At 39.5% G+C, this 17,585-nt stretch overlaps 1 non-coding gene and 3 pseudogenes across 1 annotated transcript; 1 reads left to right on the top strand and 3 right to left on the bottom strand.

Annotated features, from left to right (window-relative positions):
- Positions 1-1,429: 1,429 nt before the first annotated feature.
- Positions 1,430-1,688, bottom strand: LOC149265720 (RNase MRP). The gene has a single exon (XR_016261310.1).
- Positions 1,689-10,405: 8,717 nt separating this feature from the next.
- LOC149265719 (cyclin-T1-4-like) lies at positions 10,406-11,292 on the top strand (annotated as a pseudogene).
- Positions 11,293-11,300: 8 nt separating this feature from the next.
- Positions 11,301-13,756, bottom strand: LOC149265718 (chaperone protein ClpC1, chloroplastic pseudogene; annotated as a pseudogene).
- LOC149265717 (ATP-dependent Clp protease ATP-binding subunit ClpA homolog CD4B, chloroplastic pseudogene) lies at positions 13,564-14,787 on the bottom strand (annotated as a pseudogene).
- Positions 14,788-17,585: the final 2,798 nt, after the last annotated feature.

Genomic DNA, 17,585 nt, shown 5'->3' with positions numbered 1-17,585 from the left:
TTTCCAAGTCCTTGGTGGTCAAATGTAATGCCCTACTTAATCTTATCATGCAAATTTTATTAGTGTTTAAATTACCTGAAAATATTGACTTATAATTATCAAGAAATATTGGTGTATACCTATGTTTGTGAAACTGTAATTTTATTCACTGATATAAATTTTATTATTTTTATTATTCAATTCCCAACTTGTCTTCTCAAATTTAATTTTGGATAGGATATGGTCTCCTTCCATTTATTCAAAATTAAATATCCATATCCCAAGGTGTATTCTCAAAATCTACTTGGGAGAAGATATGGTCTTCTCCAATTAATTTCCAAATTAAATATTCATATCTTATCCCCAAAATGTCATCTCAAATCTACTTGAACAAGATATGGTGAGAAAATTCAAGAATACTAAATGAAAGGATGAGGGGGTAGTCATGACATTAATGATAGGTGGTTGAGGTGGATGGGAGGAAGAGACATAAAAGGGGAAGGATGATGAGAGGAGAGGAGGGAAATCATTGGTCTTGGTTTTGGTTTTGGTTTTTTTTTGGAGGAGGGATGTGGAAAAAGAAGAGGGAGATCAAACTTGGATCTGGAGAGTGTTGGTTAAACTTGGACACACTACATCTAGTTGGACTTGGGCTTGGAGGGCAAGGGAACCTGTGGAGGTTCCCTGGGCTAGGAAATACTTCCTAGTTGGCTAGGAGGAAAATCCAGTCGGGTAATCAAGAGGAGCATCCCAACAAAGTCAAGAGCTCAGGAGCATCTCAACTAAGCTATTGGAATAGGTATTCCTTCATTTATTGATTACTTATGTAAATGGTTACAATGAAATTCATTCTTATTTAATCTATGGTAAATAAATTTTAATGGTATATTATCATCAAATAAATATTTAGAGATAAGTAAGTTATTTCCCATATTATTGTGTTTAAAATTAGAGAAATTTATTTTTTAGTTAGAGAACCTTAGGATGGATCCTCACATGTGGTATCAAAGCCCAGATTCAAAATTTGGACCCAAAACCCACTAGTCCCAAATCTCTGCTAAAAGAGTTTATAACCCTCATAGTTACTTGTAAGCATTTTTATTATAAAAATTATGTGGAACTCACTTCATTTAAGACTAGTTTATTGATTTTTTTTTCATTTTACCAAGAATTTAGAACTTCTTTTATCACTTCCATGTGTATCCTTAACTGCATCACTCTGATCTCTTGCCTTTCTCTACTTAGCTTCTCACGGGCCCTATATTCTCTTGTATTTACTATGATTCCCATGTTGTCATATAAGGGCTCTGGAGATGGAGATCATGCCCCATCTAGTTTTTCATCAAGAACCTGCCCAGTCTGAAGCCTCTTATTTATTTCTAATAGTTGTAAATTTAATCCCTACACTTCAGGGTCTATATCTCCACCATCCAGCTCCTTCGTAAAAATAGGCAGTGTAGACATAAGCCCCATTCTATTGGTCGAACGATTCGACTAGGTGCATCATTGTGAGGATGGCCAACTGCTTCGCTGAGCATCACCTAGAAGGGAAGGCTCCACACATGTCTCAGCCCCGCCCGCTAGGGCGCTATATGTTCTACAAAGTGAAGATCTGCTCTTTCAATCTTGCAATTTCTGTGAAATTTGGCCTGGGGACTTTCCTCAGCCTACATTAAAAAGAACAACTGAAGCACCTCACCACATTGCATTTTTTTTATATTTCATTGTGTTGGAAATATTGAGAGGGGGGGCGTGAATCAGTATTTATTTTCTGACTATTGTTTTTCCAGTTAAAACAATTATATTCAGAACACAAGATAAACAACAAGAATAAATGATTTTATTAATATAATATTTGCAGTAAAATAGATACAATATATAAGTGATTGCAATCAGTTTCCAAGCACCAACTTGGATTTTCGTGAGGCTCCAACCTCCAGAGCTCCAACTCTGTTTCACCAAGGCAACAATCTTGGACTTAGGAGCACTGACTCCCAAGGACTTTAATCCTTCTAGTTCCTGAGACACCAGTCCCAAGGACACCTATCCTTCCTACTTCTAAGGCATCAACCCCAAGGACTCCAATCCTTCTTGCTTCAGAGGCACCAGCCCCAAGGACTCCAATCCTTCTTGCTTTTGAGGCAACAGCCCCAAGGGTTCTGATCCAATCTTGTCAAGGCACGTTTGATAGTAATGTTCTGCTCTCAGAACTCTTCATTACTGAGTTTTGTATGTTTACAACTTCACTGTAGTCTCCATGCTACAGCATCAATGACTGCCAGTCTTCCTATGAAGGAGTCTTTGCAACTATTCATACTGTCCACGCAGAGTCTCCAATAGATGACCTCTGATAAAGTCTCCACACAGCTTTAGTGAGTCTACTATTAGCTGCACTAAGCTTTACATAAGAACCAACTTTATGTTCAAGCATCTGTTCTTATTGTCACTTTAAATGCTTCAGCATAACTGCTTCTTTGTTGGGTACTTCTCCCTTCAAACAATGTTAAATAAAACTATATTCATTACATCACAGAATTATTCATCAGGCTACATTGTTTACCTGATTAATTCTTTCTCAGGGTAACATGATTAGCTGAGAAGCTCAACCTTCGAATGCCTTCTATCCTGTTGGTACTTCGGCCCTCTTCTATTCTGTTGGACCCTCTCACTACCTCTGTTTCCTCCAACTTATTTCAACAACGCTCAACAGCCCAACAACCAACCCATTCAAACAATTCTCTGTTTTCTTATACCTGACACCCCTGGCCTTTAGCTTCCTTTCTCTGTGGCTCTACGTCTTCCTCAACGCTCGCTTATCCTATCATCTTCCTCCTCAGTCGCTGTCATTTCCTCTTCAATTGCTTGCTTCTTTGGCTTCCTGGATTTCGGTTTCCTTTTTCTATTCGAGCGTTCCAATATTCACAGGACACGTTCATTCATGAGAGAGGACCAAACAAATAGAGAAGAACTGCTGCAAGTTCAAACTATAACAGAGCCCCATTTCTCCAATGATAATAGGCATACACAGAGACAATTTTGTTTAACGGACATGCCACGTCCCAATCGCAATCGCAATCGGCTTGATTCAGCCTACTGAACTATCATCCAGGCCTCCTGAACAATTAGGAGCGTTATTATAGGCTTTTTTCCCCTTCAAACCCCGCGCAATACATTTTTGAATTATACAGGAAATATATGAAAAACCACGAGCAAAGCACTAAGGGCAGACTTCAAAAATATTACTCTCGCATCTGTAACTGATTCGGGTCTACCTTGTAATCACAATTGGCAGTTGCCAATGGTCGATGGCCGATGGTCAATGGACATGATATGACATTAAGCCAAATTGCAATGTTGCATCGGGTTCGGTCTTGCAATCATAATCGGTGCTTGCAGGAGTGACAAGGCTTTACAATGTATGTGATACATGACTCCCAATATAACGGGCACAATATTATTATAGGTTGTTTTTAATGCCTCCGTCGAGTCCATATATATATATATATATATATATATATATATATATATATATATATAGATATATCGCAATCGGTGGTTCGAGGGTGACAGCGCTTTATACATTGCGATTACCGCAAATGCGATATAACAATAGGGTGCGATATAATAGGACCATCGGGTCGCATACATTATCACAATCAGAGGTTTCACGGGTGACATTTAATAGAACCTGCCAATATAATATATTGCTCCACTTCTGATAGAGTATTCTACGCATACTTATATAAACTCTACCTTTTCCTCTCCGATAGTGTATTTTCATATATGTATGGTTTTTGTTTGTCGCCAATAGTGTTAAATGCATATATATCTGGTTTTTGGCCTCCAATAGCTTTGTTTTGCTCTTTTCTCCTCTGATAGCTTTATTTTGCTCTCTCTGATGGATTCGATAGCTCTGTTTGCTTCCTCCATTGGCTCTGTCTGCTCTTTGCTCTGTTTTCTCCTCTGGTGGCTCTGTTTTTCTCTCTCTGATGGCTCTGATAGCTCTATTTTCTTCCTCCATTGGCTCTGTCTACTCTTTGCTCTGTTTGCTCCTCTGATGGCTCTGTCTGCTCCTCTTGGCTCCTCCGATGGCTCTGGTTGCTCCTCTTGTTGCCCTGTTCTTCTTTGGCATATATATATGGCACCTCCTGTAGCTCTGTTTTGGCATATATATATGATATATATATATATATATGGCTCCTCCTGTAGCTCCTCTTGGTTCTTCTTGGGCATGTATTACATGCAATTCTCTTCCGATATGGCTCCTCTTTCTCCAATGTGGCTCCCTTGGCTTGGAAATGTCTTTCAAAGAGACCCCCTCTGTTTGTTCTAATATTCTGCAATATGCCTCTCTTGCTTATGGCTTGGCTATCCTGATGGCCTTGATCCTGTCTCTTCATGGATCTACTATGCTTCCCCTTGGCTTCATATCGTCATCTAGTATCTAGAATATTGCCATATTTACATCAATGACAACCTAGGTCAACAATCTCCCACTTTGTTATTGATGGCAATATTCTTCTTCTCTCCCCCTTTGAAATCAATGGCAAAGGAGTGCTCTGGGACTCCCCCTATCAAATTTCTTTTGTTCTTCATGAATGGTAGATCTTCATGGGTCTGTGACTCCCCTGTCATAGTGCTCTTCCTCTTTTTACTCAAGATAGAAGGATTGATGCTTTATCATCAATTAGCACATTATTCCATATTCATGTCTCAGAACTACTTTATCATGGCTTCAACAATGCTAAAATATGCTCTACTTCAATGCTTTCAATCAGATTTCAAATAGCCATACACCAAGTGTCCAAGTCCAAGTTTTTATGCTTCAATCCATATTGTTGTCTCCACAAGCAGAATTGAGAGACCTTCATAGTTTGAATCGTGAGAAAATGCCACTGAGATTGTCTTTCTTGTTATCTTTCTTCAGTTCCGAGTTCCTTTGTGTCTATGTGCTTCTCCTTAAGTCACTGCCATCTAGTATTCAATCATCATTGTATTTGGATGAAATGGTGAGGGGTTGTGCCTTACTGTTGCTATATTTTCTAAGTGACCAGTCTTAGCATAAGTTATATTTGACTGCACAACATTCTGCTTTCTATGAGCCATCTTTTCCTTGTGTTCTTGTACATATCTCAGCAAGTTATTTCCTCTTAGCAGATTTAGTTATCCAGTCTGTGACTGGCTTTTAAATACATTTTTTGATTTGCATCTTCATGCAATGCTTCAGTTTTGTTATATGCTGCCAGCTGCTCTTACTTCAAACTCCATTCCAAATGTATATGTTTGTTTGAAGGTTGCCTCTATTAGTGTCCAGAATTTATCTGTTCTCACATTAAATCCCTGAGTCAAGACATAAACTTCTGTGATAACAGCACCATAGTTGTTTTCCCTATTTCTTTAACAACAATCCAAAGAATGGTTACAGGATCATGTTCTTCAGTGGAGTACTCCTGAGAAATGATCTTAATCAAAGAATGATTGTTAATATAGCTTCAACAAGGATTTCATAAGGACCCTTTCACTAATAGCTTTTCCAATAATGATCAAGAATCATAGGCTCCCCCTAACTGTATGCATTATCTCTTTTGGCAGAGTCTTCTCATCAAATGCTTAGATTGTCAAAATTCAGGCCAATGACATATGTTGTTGGTTGGAGAGCTCAAGGGACTTTTAGATTGTATTTTCTTCCTTCTCCATACTTGTGTAACTTTCTTCTTTTGCATGGTTTTAGCTTGTGTAAGGGTCCAAGTTAAGTTACAATCCTGTGCCATATGACCAATTTTATGACACTTGAATCATTCTACATTGTTCATGAATAAGAATTCATGATTTCTTCCTGCAAAATTGTTTCTTGGAGATTGTTGGGGACCATAACATCTACTTTTATGATTCGATTTACAATATTTTGCCATGTGACCAAATTTTGTACAAGAATAACAATAACCAAAAAATGAACTTTGGTACCTGGGAGATGGAGATTTCCTTGATGTACTTTTGAATCCTTTCTACCTTGGGATCCTTTGATCATAACCATTGCCTCTTGCATCTTTGACATCATCTACATTTCTTCTTGGAGCAAGATTTCTCCTTGGAGCAGGATTTCTTCTTGCAGCAAGATTTCTTCATGGAGTAGAATTTCTTCTTGGAACAGGATTTCTTCTATTGTAGCCTTGATTTTTCTCCTTGCCTTTGCTAGAACCGGGAGCATCATTATTTCTTTCTGGCTTCTTCACATCCCTTTTGTTTGAAGGATTTTCATTCTTGTTTGAGGATTCACTTGCATACCCGAGACCTGATTTATCAAATGGACATCTATGATAGCTGAGTATGTCATCCAAGGCCTGAGAGCTCTTCAAGATTATGTTCATCCCTTCAACCTTTGTTCTGAGGGAGACAATCTCTTCTTCCAATATTTCACACTCATTATTCTTCGTAGCAAGTTGTTTCTCAATTTCTTCCTTGATACGAGTAGCTTCATCTGCTTCTAGTTTAAGGGAGATGATATCTGACTTCATTTTGAAGATTTCTTCATTCTTTGCTTTCAATTGACAGATCATGGTGTTTCTTTCCTTTCCTACTTCATCAACCTGTCCTTCTATGACTTCCAATGCTTCCAAGGTGTTTTCAGCTCCTTGATCTTATTTCCTTGCTTCTTGTAGTTGAGACTTGAGAGAGGAGGCCTCTACCTTGTACTGACCAATCTCTTCTTCAAGTTTTTTCAAGCTCTTGTGCCTTTGTTCAAGTTGACTTGACAAGGTATCTTCCTGATTCTTTGCTTTATTCAACTGATTTTTCATGGATATGACTTCTTCATGATGCTTTCTTTTTCTTTGATGAAATTCCTTCTTAAGCTTGGCAATCTCTTCATCCCTTTCTTGTACTTGAAGCTTGATGAGATCAACTTTCTTCCTTGTTTGATCTTGGTCACCAACTAGTGCTATCTTCTTAAGTTCCTCATTTTCCTTTTTCAAATTGTTAATCTCTTCCATGGCAGCCATAAGTTGAGCGAGGAGATCTTCTACAAAATCTTTTTCATTCTCTTCATCTTCTATGATGGGTTCTGGATTTCCTTCTTGATTTCCATCATCTTCTTGACTGATGGTCATGGTCAATGCTCCTTTTAAGTGAATGTCGTGAAGTTTGTCCCATATACCCTTTGCCAATGAATATTTTTCTAGATTGTTCTTTATAGAATCAGGTAGCCCATTCAAGATTGCCTTCATTGCTTTTGTATTGTACTCCTTGGATTCTTCATCCATCCTGCTATCAATAATCACTGATTTCCAGATCTCAATGCCTTGAGTTTATAGGAAATTCCTCATTCTTGCTTCCCATATACTAAAGTTCCCATTGAACCTTGGAGCCTCCTCATATTGATTGTCTTCTATTTTAGTAGTATAGGGAGACACATCCTTAGGAGGATTGAAACTTTCTTCCTTGACTTCGCCATTTGTGTTCTAAAGGTCAACCTTCAAGCTGTTAAGCTTTGAATGAAGGTACTGGCTCTGATACCAATTGTTGGAAATACTGAGAGTGGGGGGGGGGTGAATTAGTATTTATTTTCCGACTATTGTTTCTCCAGTTAAAAAATTTATATTTATAACACAATATGAACAACAAGAATAAATGCTTTTATTAATATAATATTTGCAGTAAAATAGATACAATATATAAGTGGTTTCAATCAGTTGCCAAGAACCAACTTGGAATTTTGTGAGGCTCCAACCTCCAGAGCTCCAACTCTGTTTCGCTAAGGCAACAATCTTGTACTTATGAGCACCGACTCCCAAGGACTTTAATCCTTCCAGTTCTTGAGACACCAGTCCCAAAGACACCTATCCTTCCTACTTCTGAGGTATAAACCCCAAGGACTCCAATCCTTCCTACTTCTGAGGCATCAACCCCAAGGACTCTAATCCTTCTTGCTTCTGAGGCACCAGCCCCAAGGACTCCAATCCTTCTTGCTTCTGAGGCACTAACCCCAAGGGTTCTGACCCAATATTGTCAAGGCACGTTTGATAGTAATGTTATGCTCTCAGAACTCTTCATTACTGAGTTCTGTCTATTTACAACTTCACTATAGTCTCCATGCTACAGCATCAATGACTGTCAGTCTTCGTATGAAGGAGTCTTTGCAACTCTTCATACTGTCCACATAGAGTCTTCAATAGATGACCTCTGATAAAGTCTCCACACAGCTTTAGTGAGTCTACTATTAGTTTCACTAAGCTCTGCATAAGAACCAACTTTCTGTCCAAGCATCTGTTCTTACTGTCACTTTAAATGCTTTAGCATAACTGCTTCTCTGCTAGGTACTTCTCCCTTCAAACAATGTTAAATAAAACTTTATTCATTACATCACAGAATTATTCATCAGGCTACATTGTTTACCTGATTAATTCTTTCACAGGGTAACACGATTAGCTGAGAAGCTCACCCTTCGAATGCCTTCTGTCATGTTGGTCCTTCAGCCCTCTTCTATTCTGTTGGACCCCCTTTCTGTTCTGTTGGACCCTCTCACTGTTCTGCTGGAGACTCTCACTGCCTCTGTTTCCTCCAACTTATTTCAACAATGTTCAATAGCCCAACAACAAACCCATTCAAACAATTTTTGATTCTCTTATACCTGACAACCCTGGTCTTTGGCTTCATTTCTCTGTTGTCTCTATGGCTTCCTCAATACTCGCTTATCCTATCAGCTTCCTCCTCGGTCGCTATCATTTCCTCTGAACTCACTTGCTTCTTCGACTTCCCGTATTTTGGTTTCCTCTGTCTATTCGAGCGTTCCAATATTCATAGGACACGTTCATTCATGAGAGAGGACCAAACACACAGAGCAAAACTGCTACTTGTTCAAACTGTAATAGAGCCCCGTTTGTCCAATGATAATAGGCATACACAGAGACAGTTTTGTTTAACGGACGTGCCACGTCCCAATCGCAATCACAATTGGCTTGATTCAGCCTACTAAACTATCGTCCAGGTCTCCTGAACTATCAGGGGTGTTATTATAGCCTTTTTTCCCTTCAAACCCCGCACAATACATTTTTGAATTATACAGGAAATATATGAAAAACCACAAGTGAAGCGCTACGGGTGGACTTCAGAAATATTACTCCCGCATTTGAAACTGCTTCAGGTCCGCCTTGTAATCGCAATCGGCAGTCGCCAATGGTTAATGGCCGATGGCTGATGCCGATGGCCGATGGATGCGATATGACATTAAGCCAAATTACAATGTTGCATCGGGTCTGGTCTTGCAATCACAATCAGTGCTTGCGGGAGTGACAAGGCTTTACAATGTATGCGATACATTACTCCCGATATGACGAGCGTGATATTATTATAGGCTATTTTTAATGCCTGCGTTGGGTCCATATATATATATATATATATATATATATATATATATATATATATATATATATATATATATATATATATCGCAATCGGTGGTTCGAGGGTGACAGCCCTTTATACATTGCGATTACTGCGGATGCGATATAACAATAGGGTGCGATATAATAGGACCATCGGGTTTGCATACATTATTGCAATAGGAGGTTTCGAGGGTGACACTTAATAGAACCCGCTGATATAATATACTGCTCTGCCTCTGATAGAGTATTCTGCACATACTTATATAAACTCTGCCTTTTCCACTTCGATAGTGTATTTGCATATATGTATGGTTTTTTTTGTCATCGATAGTGTTAAATGCATATATATCTGGGTTTTGGCCTCTAATAGCGTTGTTTTGCTCCTTGCTCCTCTGATAGCTATGTTTTCTTCCTCCATTGGCTCTGTCTGATCTTTGCTCTATTTGCTCCTTTGGTGGCTTTGTTTTTCTCTCTCTGATGGCTCCAATAGCTCTGTTTGCTTCCTCCATTGGCTCTGTCTGCTCCTCTTGGCTCCTCCGATGGCTCTGTTTGCTCCTCTTGTTGCCCTGTTCTTCTTTGGCATATATATATGGCACCTCCTGTAGCTCTGTTTTGGCATATATATATATATATATATATATATATATATGGCTCCTCCTGTAGCTCCTCTTGGTTCTTCTTGGGCATGTATTACATGCAATTCTCTTCCCATATGGCTCCTCTTGCTCCAATGTGGCTCCTCTAGCTTGGCAATGTCTTTCAAAGAGACCTCCTCTGTTTGTTATGATATTCTACAATATTCCTCTCTTGCTTATGGCTTGGCTATTCTGATGACCTTGCTCCTGTTTCTTCATGGATCTGCTCTGCTTCCTCTTGGCTTCATATCATCATCTAATATCTAGAATATTGCCATATTGACGTCAATGACAACCTAGGTCAACACATTGGTGTTTATGTGCTTATCCATTTACCCCCTTTCACCTATTGGTGTGTATATCCAATTAACCCTTTCGCCTATCGCTCTGCTTTCTCCGATTTTGATTGAAATGGCGGATATCTGCAAATCCCATCTAGAGGCTTTCAGACGAGGACCTTGGATTGCAGGGAACTTTCATCTTGTTCATAATAATAATAGTGGGATTGGATTTCCCAGGAAATTTAAGGATATAAGAGGGGATTTTTCCAATGATGGTCCTCCTACTCCTCCTACCAAGAGAAGAATAGATCCCGACTGTGTTATTCCCATGTGGAGAAGAGAGGAGGAAAGCCCATGTGGAGAAGAGAGGAGGAAAGGTTGTGTAGACTAAGTTTGAGGGAAGCTAAATATAGCAATGGTAATGAGAGAAGGGTCGAGGAAGAATATTAGTCGATTTGTAGTGAAGGATCAGATGTGGATGTTTATTATACAAGGGAGGCCATTGAGAGATTGTCGCCCTCCAGAAGAGATGGAATCAACTGCCAAAAGGAGACAACTTTGAGATTTTCCTATGTTTCGTTTCTTCAAAATATAGGCATGCGCTTGCAGTTGCCACCAATGATAGTTGCAACTACAATTGCACTTTGCCATCGCTTTTTCCTTAGATAATCGCATGTTGTACATGACAGAGTTTTGATTGCAACCGCTTGCATATTTTTAGTTGCAAAATCAGAAGACGCTCCTCGTCCTCTCAATAGTGTGCTGATAGTGTCTTATGAGATTTACCATAAGCACAATTTGGAAAATTTCCATTATTTACTTCCAAATGACTGATTTGAACAGTACAAGAAACGAGTACTTGAGGCTGAAAATTTGGTCTTGACCACTCTGGATTTTGAGCTCACTGTACAACATCCATATAGACCTCTCTTATTAGTACTGAACTAGATTGGATTTTCCCAGAAAACATTAGTACACGTGGCCTGGAATTTGATTACTGAAGGGTTTTTTCAATAGCAATCTGATCAAAAGTAGATATTACTTAGTCGGCGAATTGATTCACATTTTTCTCCCAAAGTTGCATTCGGAGTTGTTCCAATGACGTGCTTATATTGCCATTTGAACATTGCAAAGGAGACAAGAGGGGCTGATATGACCTGTGTTAGCTGGGGTTAATATTTGTTAAACTCACATGGACAGCAAGACAGATATGAAAGATAAATCAGTGAGTTCATTTTTTTATTAACAGGAGATGTACATTTATAATACAATGTTGTGACTCTTGGGTTTCAGATCCCAAGGTCTCTTGGACTGCTTAGTCTTTTCGGCTTTCACACTAACCCTTTAGGATTAGGTGTCCAACATTCCCCCCCTTAATCCAAAGGGTTATGTATGAGTCCAAGAAAAGAGCTGTAATACAAAATGTGCAAAAAATACATGGCAGCACTAGGCTGAATGTGCTCTCTGAAATGTTGGTATAAAGGGTGGTGGTTTAAGGATGACCACCAACACTGGAACGCTTAGTGCAGTTCCCGGAACTCTTCCAAAACTGGCAAGAAGCTGGAGTCTTCTGCTAGAGGAAGTGTTCTCAATCTGTGATGGTTTAAGGATGACCAACAACTCTGGAATGCTTAATGCAATTCCTGGAACTCTTCCAAAACTGGCAAGAAGCTAGAGTCTTCTGCTAGAGGAAGTGTTCTCAATCTGTGATGGTTTAAGGATGACCAACAACTCTGGAATGCTTAATGCAATTCCTGGAACTCTTCCAAAACTGGCAAGAAGCTGGTGTCTTCTGCTAGAGGAAGTGTTCTCAATCTGTTCACGGGCATCTTTGTCTCTGGCTGCAACTCTGAAACTGGTGTGGCAGGTTGTGGCTCGGGCTCGCTTGATGTGACTTTGAAGCTTGTAGATGACCATCATTTCCCCCCCTGTCAGATACAAGGTGAGAAGATGGAGAAAACTCAACTGCAAGACTGTTCAATATTCTGGAACAAGTTCTGACATGTGTTTGGAATATCTTCTTGGTTGTTGATGCCCATTGCCAAGAAGCGATCCATCCAAGATGAATCTTTGTTCTTGCAGGACGTTTGTTTTTGAAGCATCTGTTTGAAGAATGAGTGGTTTTATGACAGTGCTTACATGGATGAAGATCAAAACAGTGATCTTTCAAATGGCCAACTCGGTCACAGTGTTGGCATTTCTTAATCTGTTGTTGTTGTTGTTGCGGAAGAGGGGCAGATTCTGGAACAGCTGAAGTTGAACTGTCATGAGAAGCAGGTGAACTGTCATCAATGAATCCAGCACTTTGAAACTGATTGGGCTTGGCATAGTCTGGAATATGAAAGGACAAGTCCTTGTCATATCCAAGACCAATTTTGTGCTTGTTGTGGACAAGCTGTTCCCAAGGTCTGATGATGGGCTTGGGAAGTGCAGATTGAGTCTCTGCATCTGCATGTACAACTGCTGCTTTATTTGAATGAACTGTAACATTATTAACATGCTGCTGATGGGTGGTTGTCTTAATGTTCTGAACAAAAACAGGTTCAGAATGGTGTCTATTTTGATGTAGCTCTTCTTGCTGTAGCTGTGATTCAAGCTGCAAAAAATCGATTTTTTCTTGTGCATTTTGCAAATAAGTTTGAATGTCAAAAAGAGTTTCTTTGTTGACTTTTACCATCCCATCAACAGTGGAATGAATTAGGATATTCAGTAACTTTAATGCATCTTCAAGTCTGGTCATTTCCTTCACCTCTATCTTTGTGAGCTGTCTAAACACAATCATCTCATCTAGTCGATTCAGGAACTCAGGTTGAAAATATTGCTTCAGCTCTTCATTGACAAGACTTTTGATCCTTGTGTAGCTGCTGTCTTTCTCATCGTAATCAAGCTGGAAACCAATTCCACGGCCTACGTTCTCAATCACGCTACTCCCAACATTAGAAGTCATGATCAAAAGGGTATTCTTAAAGTCCACAGTCCGTCCTCTACTATCTGTCAGTCTTCCATCTTCAAGAATTTGAAGCATCATATTGAAGACGTCTGGATGAGCCTTTTCAATTTCATCAAAAAGGACCACTGTATAGGGTCGCCTTCTCACAGCTTCAGTCAGCTGTCCTCGTTCACTGTAACCAACATATCCTGGGGGTGAACCAATCAATTTTGAGACAGTATGCCTCTCCATAAATTCACTCATATCCAACCGTATCATTGCCTCCTCTGAACCAAAATAATAAGCTGCTAGTGCCTTCGCAAGCTCTGATTTGCCAACACCAGTTGGACCTGAGAAAATAAAACTCGCAATTGGCCTGTTGGGATTTTTCAAACCAACTCGTGCTCGACGAATAGCTCGACTGATTGCTTTTACAGCTTCATCTTGCCCTATGACACGGTGATGAAGAGTTTCCTCCATCTTCAAAAGTCTGTCAGACTCATCAGTTGATACCTTTTCAACAGGAATACTTGTCCATGAAGATACAATATGTTCAATGTCTGCCTATGTCACTGTTGGACCCTCATCATTTGCCTCACTCTCAGCTTTTGATTTTTCTTTACCCTTCTCTGTTATAGCAACAATATGTGCCTTCAACTCCATCTCCCGGTCACGTAGCTCTCCAGCCTTTTCAAAGTCCTGGCTTCGAACAGCTTCATTCTTTTCTTTTGTTATTTGTCTAAGTTGTTTTTCAAGCTCTCTGGCCTCCTCAGGAAGCTGTGCATGCCTCAATCTCACTCGAGAACCAGCCTCATCAATCAGATCAATTGCTTTGTCAGGAAGGAAACGATCACTGATATATTGATACGACAACTTTGCAGTAGCCACCAAAGACTCATCAGTATAACGAAGCTTGTGATGAATCTCATATCGCTCACGTAAACCTTTCAGTATCTGTATCGTTTCATCAACAGTTGGCTCTGGCACTTGTACTGGTTGGAATCTCCTCTCTAGTGTTGGGTCCTTCTCAATGTGTTTCTTGTATTCATCCAAGGTGGTGGCTCCAATACACTGAAGTTCACCTCGTGCAAGAGATGGTTTCAGAATATTGGCTGCATCAATTGCACCTTCTGTTGCACCTGCTCCAATCAAAGTATGAACTTCGTCTATGAAGAGTATAATCTCATCACTCTGTTTGATCAATTTCTTCAATCTTTCTTCAAACTCTCCACGATACTTGGTACCAGCAACAAGTAAACCCATATCTAAAGTGATGACCTTTTTACCCTTGATTGTCTCTGGAACATCTCCAGAAGCTATTCGCTGCGCAAGTACCTCAGCAATAGCTGTTTTTCCTACACCAGGCTCACCAATAAGACAAGGATTATTTTTTTGTACGGCGTCCCAATATTTGAGTAACACGTTCTATTTGTGGTTGCCATCCAACTACTGGATCAAGCTTGCCTTCCTCTGCCAGTTTTGTCAAATTCGTTCCATATACCTCAAGAGTCGGCATCTTGTTGCTGCTGCTACCGCCTCCAACTCCAGCACCAACAGCTTCTGTACTTTCTCCAACCATCCGAATTACCATTCGACAATTCTGTTAACTGTCCATCGTTCGCGTTACAAACCATAAACCCTTACCATTCGTACCTTTTTCAAACCACAACTGTAAAAACCTGATTGATTGAGTAGAGGAATGAGAGTTTACAGCACCAGCGTAGCTCGAATTGATACAGACGCCCACACAATAATGGAGAACGGGGAAGGCACAACCTCTTCCCCCGGGCCAGCTAATAACTCCTCTCAAGCATTTTGGATGCAAGAAGACACCGCAGACGTATCCGGGGCTGCTACGGATGTCGAGCTTCTAAAACGGGCCTGGAGAAATGAGAAAGCTGCTCCAGAAATTCTTACCTTCCAGAATGACCTGGTTCAGCGCTCTAGAGAGCAAATACAATTGCTCGAAGAGGCTATCGAATCCTTTGTCGAGAGTGGAACTGACAACCTTATGTTATCGCTGTACCACATGGATTTTGGACCGCACACTATTTTTGCTGAGGTCCTACCATGTCATTTTTTTTAATCTATATTGTTACGATTGGATCAGTGCTGAAGAACTCATACAAGGCAGGTGAAGCGTCCCTCAAGTTTTTCCACTAGTCTGTTAATCTGCTTGGGGGCAAGCACAACCCTTATGCCCGGAATCTGCTTGTCAATGTTCTTGGCAATAACAAGATGTTTGATGCAATGTGGGATGCAGCAAAATCCGTGAAGGCTGATGGGATTCTCTCCCGCTAGACCTTTGCTACTATTTTTACTTTCTATGCAATGGCAGAGAAGGCGAACGAGGTGATGATGACTTTTGAGGCAATGATGACCGTTTCAACAATGGTTCATGACATATGTCAATGGAACAAGCTTCAGAGCAAACGTTACATAACTTTCAACGCAATTTTAACAGCTTCTCAAACGTTTTAGGATCAGCAGAAGTTCAATTCTTCATTCCAATAATTAATCAATACATGGAGACCTTTTATATCAACCCACGAACATGGATTTCAACGCACAGTGAATCACATACTATGCATCGAATATTTACACTATGAACCGAATCACACCATTCATATACACCATAAATCGAATAGCATACTATGAATCGAATCACGCCTTTCTACTGCCGTGAGTAACAGAACGTTCCAGCGATTCATTTCTGAAAGGTAACGGGCAACCTCATAATTCTCAGGACAATCCTCATACTCCACATGGGATTGTAGCAGACCGCAGGTAATGGCAGGCACTCAACGCATTCAAACAGGTGGTCAGACAGCACAATAGAAGAGCAGGAGAATAATGTCGGACCAGCGTTCAAATGTCAGGTTTGTATGGAGCATAGCGCAGGGAATATAAATAGAATATGGCAGAAAATGATTATAGAGAGTGCACAGAGCGTAGGAAATAATATGGTGCAGAATGAGGAATACAAAGCTCAATAAGGTGGCAATTCTGATAACTCTGATTAGTAGAAAGACAGAACTGACATGTAGGTAGAGACCACAAAACAAGTGGCTCAAATATGAGTAGGGCCAGAATTCGCCCGCTCTGATACCATGTTAAACTCACATGGACAGCAAGACAGATATGAAAGATAAATCAGTGAGTTCATTTTTTTATTAACAGGAGATGTACATTTATAATACAATGTTGTGACTCTTGGGTTTCAGATCCCAAGGTCTCTTGGACTGCTTAGTCTTTTTGGCTTCCACACTAACCCTTTAGGATTAGGTGTCCAACAATATTTACTTGCACGTCCAGACTATTTAGTTTTATGAAGAATTCAAGGACTGACTGTTGGCTGATACAGTGACGTGGAAGATTATCGGCCTTGGGTTGCCATATTCCAATATTGTTTTTTTTTCATTTTGAACTAAAGGCTCATGTTATCTTTGGAAGTTCCTCTGCAGCATATGTCCCTGAAACCCATCATATCACACATTCAACGTTATCATTTTATGATCAGGGTACTTGAAGCAAATAGAAAGGCCATTTTTTTTTGTTTAATTTCTACCTTTCTGTTCTTTTTAATTTTTTTGAATTTTTTTTGCGTTTCTTGATTTTGGTTGGGGAGCGAATGCTACTTAAGATTTATGTTTTGGGATTTAGTTGGTGTTTTTACCTCATGCAATTGTTGCATTGAATCTTTCATTTAAACAACCTTTGATTTGTACACCTTCTTTTCTGTATTTTTTTTATATCACTTTTTTATAGCATCTTTTGGACTGGGCCAACATTTAGACCGCCTTTGTGGGTATTGAAACTGTTCTCTCTAGCCTCAGTGAATTACAAATCCTCCTCTTTGGTATTTCCTAAGAAAGTCATCTTTGGTATTGGCTTTGGTTCAATTTGTTGTTTTCTTGCTTTGGCATTGCTCTTCAGGAAGCTTTTTTTTATGGTTGTGTTTTCTGTAAGACCATAATTTGAAATATCTTTTTTCAGGATTACTATTGATGTGTTTATTTGTTTCTTTATTCTTCCCTGAATTCATAAGAAACTAGTTTTTCATGTTCTCATGAAACTCTCAAACAATATCCTCTATTGATATAATTTATTCCATGTTTAAGTTATTTATTATGTGATGATGTTTTCAATATCTTGCTCTGGCAGTGATATTTTGTGGCTACTGTAGATATTATCTGTGTTTATGTTTTTCTTTTACTCTTGCATGTCTATATAGTAATATCTTTTATTGATATAATTCTTTCTATTTAACTCACTTGTCAAGTTACCCTTTTAAGTTAGCAATTTTTTTTATCTGGAAGGAATATTGACAGGGAACTCTCTCAAGTCACTCTCGATGTTTCCCTATGTTCCTTAAACTTGG

The sequence above is a fragment of the Pinus tabuliformis genome, chromosome 6 (genome assembly GCF_031772625.1).
Source record: "Pinus tabuliformis cultivar Carrire ecotype Pingquan chromosome 6, CPIR1, whole genome shotgun sequence".
Classification (NCBI taxonomy): Eukaryota; Viridiplantae; Streptophyta; class Pinopsida; order Pinales; family Pinaceae; genus Pinus; species Pinus tabuliformis.
This window is presented reverse-complemented; position numbering and strand designations above follow the sequence as displayed.